Here is a 6,000-nt window from a genome sequence, read left to right on the forward strand (position 1 = left end):
TCTTTTTTCTTATTGGAGAAAAGTAAAACCATATGGGGCCAGACATAGATTGTAAATGAATATGGAATAGAGTATTTTTATTCTCCCTGTATGCAGTGTCAATAACGTCACCTCACACACTTCATTTCTGGCAGCACCTCCTTCTCAACACATGACTGTCCCCCACCACCTCACCATAGTCTTCAAGTTATATCCTATAGCACTTCTGGGTGGACAAATAGATGAAGGATGTAGTTTAAAACAGTATAACTAAACTTAAAAGTCAAACTGCCCTTTTATAGAGACTGCCATCATTATTTAAACATACTAAACAACATCAAAACAGTCAAAAGAATTTTTTTTTCAAAAGAGCAGAAAATTGTAGTGAAATTCATGAAAGGATTGTTTTGAATTATTATATCTTAAATCAATAAGTATGTCAGCATTTCCCAGGATTTTCTGGCTTAATTAAGACTAGGTCATGCCACCACAGTGTTCAGACAGTGGACTTGCCTTCGAGAGGACAACGGACCCGAATCCCATCGGGCCATCAAAATTTGGGTTTTCCTTGATTTCCCTAAATGATTTAAGACAAATGCTGGGATGGTTCCTTTGAAAAAGATGACATTCGGCTGAGGAAGCTAATTTCTGTGGCACGTCTGATGACACAGTGCTGGTGGAAGGACGAGTATTTCAGAGCACACCATTTATTGCACATTGTTAAACATGGGGCTCTGCTGCAGACAACCCCTGTATGTTCCCATGTTGATAACACTGTTGAATTACAATTTCTGTCGCTCAGGAGCATTGAGATTGGGCAGTGAATCAATAGAAATGTGTCATCTGGTTGAATCATTCGTGTTTCGCATTACACCTGCTTGACGGTTTTGTGCACATACACTGTCAACAGAGTGAATTGGTGCTTGAAAGGTGCACTTTGCTACAGACTTAGGCCAGTGGGAGCAATATTATGCTATGGAGGACATTCACCTGGTCTTCTATGGGACCTGTGGTAGTAACTGAAGGCTCCATAACAGCTTTGTTCTGTGTGAACATTATTGTGCACTGTCCGCACCCTGTCCCTAATGAAGGTGACATGTTTCAACTGTGGTGTCACCGCCAGACACCACACTTGCTAGGTGGTAGCTTAAATCGGCCGCGGTCCATTTAGTACATGTCGGACCCGCGTGTCACCACTGTGTGATCGCAGACCTAGCGCCACCACAAGGCAGGTCTCGTGATACGAACAAGCACTCGCCCCAGTTGTACGACGACATTGCTAGAGACAATACGGACGAAGCCTTCCTCTCATTTGCCGAGAGACAGTTAGAATAGCCTTCTGCTAAGTCCATGGCTACGACCTAGCAAGGCGCCATTAGCCTTACCTACTTTGAGAGTTATAGTATAAATGTCTCAAGAAGAATGCTGTATTCATCACATAATAAAAGTTAAGTATAAAGCAGCTACGTACTTTTCTTGCTACCATTCAATAGTTATCCTGTTCCAGAATTCACGCCCGTCGGCGTGTGTGTACGCGTGCCTTTCTTTAAATCGGCTACCTCAAGTGGCGTAACAGTCTTGTTACGTCACTACAGATTGGCGACGATTTAAAGTATTCTTTCTGATTGCTTACATTTACTTGTGTCATGGCTTCGCCAGATGTACTGTCCGAATTTTATCGCTTGCAGAATCAGCAGACGCAATCGTTATTGGATGCTGTTGCACCTCAATTCCGACCCTTTGATGCAACCCACGAGTCTTGGCAAGAGTGGTCCCGTCAATTTGCCTTCCACCTCGCCGCCTACAGAATTCAAGGTAATGAGCGGCAGCCGTTTTTGCTTTCTTGTGTCGGTGTGTCCACATACCATGTGATAGTGAAATTGTTTCCCCGACGCGACGTAGCAACTCTGTCCTACGAGGAAATTTTGTCTGCTTTAGATGCCTATTTCAAAGAAACAGTTAATGTGGTTGCAAAACGGTATACGTTTTTTCGTACAAAACATACGGCCGGTCAAACTAATAGGGAGTGGGTAGCAACATTGCAAGGACTTACTAGGGACTGTGCCTTTGACTGTGACTGTGGTCTTTCTTATTCAGATACAATGGTGCGTGATGCAATTGCACAGAACGTTTCTGATGTTTGCATATGGGAGCAAATTTTGAAACTAGTTAATCCCTCCCTTCAACAAGTGATAGACATATTGGATAGGCAAGACACACTTGACTGTGCTCAGGAATCTTTTGAAACTTCGCCAGCTGTGTGTAACATTAACCGGCCCGCCAGGCACGCTCGCGCTATGCGGCCCGGTCAACTGCCCTCGCGTACGTCCGCACAGCTGCCGCCGCGCGCTAAACCAGGTTTGCCGCGCCAGCCCACAAATGCAGTGAAATCATGCCCGCGGTGTGCTACTAGACATTCACGTGAACATTGCCCGTCACGCCAAGCTATTTGCTTTTTCTGCAATAAGAAAGGACATGTTCAAAGTGTTTGCCAGAAAAAGCTCAGTTCAGACACTCTTAATCATTCCAGGCCGTTTGCTTCGCGCCGGGATCGAACCAGGGACACTCAGGCTCGTGGACCTTCGCCCATGGACATTCATGTCGTTAATTCCACTTCGTCCAGTGACACTTTCTCTAACAGTGACTGTGATCGTCCCACAAAAAGAGTGCGTCAACGTCGCCGGAAATCACGTCCATTAGCAAGTGATTCTGTACCAGTGTCTGTTCAAATTGCACGAGACAGTCGCTCTTGTCGTCAGCTGGACAATAAACTTTTTGTAGATTTGTACTTTAATGGCAAGGTCATACCATTCCAGCTCGATACCGGAGCTGCAGTTTCATTGCTCAATCACGACACGTACAAACAACTGGGCAAACCTCCATTGCGTTCCGCAAATGTTAAGCTAACCACATATTCAGGACAGAAAATTCCTGTGTTAGGACAGTGCACTCTTCTTGCAACATACAAGGGACAAACAAAACTTGTGTCATTTTACGTTCTTCGTTCTTCTTCTGCAGTGAACTTGTTTGGTTTAGATTAATTTCAGTTGTTTAACATGTCTATAGTAAATCAGGTCCTATCAGTGAATCAAACTGTACCTTCAGACAGTGTTTCTCGTCTGTGTGACGAATTTGCTGACATTTTTGCACCGGGCTTAGGTTGCGCTAAAAACTATGAAGCACATTTGGAACTGAAAGTAAACGCGCAACCGAAATTTTTCAGAGCGCGCAATGTTCCCCACGCATTGCGTGATGAGGTCGCACGAACATTGAACTATGTAGAATCACAAGGTGTAAGTGAATGTGCGCATTGTCTCTTCCATTTCAGCTCTGCTTCCTCGCTTACGCCGTACAGGTGTTCCGTTTCTCTGGACGACGGAATGCGAACGCGCCTTTCGCCAGTTGAAATCGGCGTTGCTTTCTATTACTTGCCTCACGCCTTTCGATCCCCAGAAACCCCTTTTGTTGATGGTAGATGCATCGGATTTCGGGATCGGTGCTGTGCTTGCGCACAAAGTTGGCTCGCATGATCGCCCTATTGCCTTTGCGTCCAAATTGCTCTCATCTGCGCAAAGAAATTACTCGCAGATAGAGAAAGAAGCTTCGGCTCTCGTGTTTGGTGTTACTAAGTTCCATGATTTCTTGTATGGTCGTCACTTCACCATCATCACAGACCACAAACCTTTGACATCGCTTTTTCATCCGAACAAGCCGGTACCTCCACGTACGGCGCAGAAATTCATTCGCTGGTCTATTTTCCTCTCGCAGTACCGCTACGATATCTTGTATCGGTCCACTGCTAAGCACGGAAACGCCGATGCGTTGTCCCGTTTGCCTGTGGCTGAGGATAAAGCATTCGATTCTTCCGAACTTGCTTGCATGTTCATTGATTCGGAAACCGATGAAGTGGTCGAATCGTTTCCGATTGATTTTCGTCGTGTAGCTACAGCCACAGCTGCTGACCCTGTCCTTGCTACTGTTTTGCGTTTTGTTGCTACGCAATGGCCTTTGTCAAAGTCTCGGATCGAGGATCCGTTGGTTCGCCGATTTTTTGCTCACAGGGAGAGACTTTTTGTTCGACGTGGTGTTTTGTTGTTGCGTTCTGATAATGATCAGTCCCGAGTCATGGTCCCACGTTCGTTACAGTCCTCTGTCTTACGGCTTCTTCACCAAGGACATTGGGGTATAGTGCGAACGAAACAACTTGCTCGTCAGCACTGTACTTGGTTCGGAATCGATGCTGCGATTATGAATATGTGTTCTTCTTGCATGGCGTGTGCCGAACAACAATCCGCACCGCCGTGGAAAGTCTTTGCATGGCCGAAAGCCACTTCCCCTTGGCAACGCTTGCACATTGATTTTGCTGGTCCATTCTGGAATGCTCGATGGTTGGTTCTGGTCGACGCCTTCAATAATTTTCCTTTTGTGGTCCGGATGTCTTCCACGACGTCCTCCGCCACCATCCAAGCGTTGTCTGCTATCTTTTGTATTGAAGGTCTTCCGCAGACTATTGTTTCCGACAATGGCCCACCATTCATGTCCGCAGAATTTCAGTCATTCTGCCAGGCCAATGGTATTCAACATCTGACATCTGCGCCATTTTCGCCTCAGTCAAACGGTGCCGCTGAACGATTGGTCCGGACTTTCAAGTCACAGATGTTGAAATTGAAAGAGTCGCATTCTTGGGAGGACGCGTTGTTGCTCTTTTTGTCCTCGTATCGCTCTCAGCCCCGAGATGGTCGCTCGCCGGCTGAGTTGCTCCACGGTCGTCCTCATCGCACCTTGATGTCTTTGCTGCATCCGCCGCATCAGGTTCCTGTGCAGCGGCAGACTCCTGCTTTTGCTCCAGGCGACGTTGTATTTTATCACAACTATCGAGGTTCACGGCGTTGGCTCGCAGGGCGCATTCTTCGCTGCCTTGGCCGCGCGATGTATTTGGTTTTGGGGGCCTCTGGTGAGGTGCGTCGGCATCTCAATCAGCTGCGCCTCTGTCGTCGCACGGGTTCTGCCGCTCCCCGTCTGCTTTCAGCGATGGTGCCGTCCGGTAAGCGCCCTGGGGACCCATCTACTGGCTCGCCTCATCCCCAGGTGTTACCGACGATGCCTTCCCTTTTGCCCCATGGCGACGCGCCGCCGCAGCAGCCGCCGGCGCCGCCGCCGCCGCCTGTTCTCCCGTCGGCGCCGCCGCCGCCGCCTGTTCTCCCGTCGGCGCCGCCCGCATTCGACGCTTCGCTGCAGCCGCCACGCGCCTCCCTGGGTAACGCGCCGCCGCTCGCTTCCCGTGACCAGCTGTCCTCCACCATGGAACTCTTGCCCGCTCCGGACCACATGACGTCATCGCGCGTCGGGTACCCCGACGCAATGGAGGTCGACTCTTCGGCCCCTCCTGTCTCATTACGGGCGCATACACCGCATGTTGACGTGCACCCTGGACTAGGTTTTCAGGCGTTTCCTAGCTCCCCTCGGACCGAATGGCCGGGTGCGGGTGGCACAGCCTCGCCTGTTGTTAGGCTCCCCACCTCATCGCATACGTCGACATGGGGTCCTCCCCACGGCGGGCGGCAGCCTTATCTCCTGACCGTTCGCCGATTTGCGGGGGAGGAATGTGGTGTCACCGCCAGACACCACACTTGCTAGATGGTAGCTTAAATCAGCCGCGGTCAATTTAGTACATGTCGGACCTGCGTGTCGCCACTGTGTGATCGCAGACCTAGCGCCACCACAAGGCAGGTCTCGTGATACGAACAAGCACTTGCCCCAGTTGTACGACGACATTGCTAGAGACAATACGGACGATGCCTTCCTCTCATTTGCTGAGAGACAGTTAGAATAGCCTTCTGCTAAGTCCATGGCTACGACCTAGCAAGGCGCCATTAGCCTTACCTACTTTGAGAGTTATAGTATAAATGTCTCAAGAAGAACGCTGTATTCATCACATAATAAAAGTTAAGTATAAAGCAGCTACGTACTTTTCTTGCTACCATTCAATAGTTATCCTGTCCAGAATTCACGCCCGTCGGC

Source organism: Schistocerca serialis, chromosome 12, assembly GCF_023864345.2.
Source record: "Schistocerca serialis cubense isolate TAMUIC-IGC-003099 chromosome 12, iqSchSeri2.2, whole genome shotgun sequence".
NCBI lineage: Eukaryota > Metazoa > Arthropoda > Insecta > Orthoptera > Acrididae > Schistocerca > Schistocerca serialis.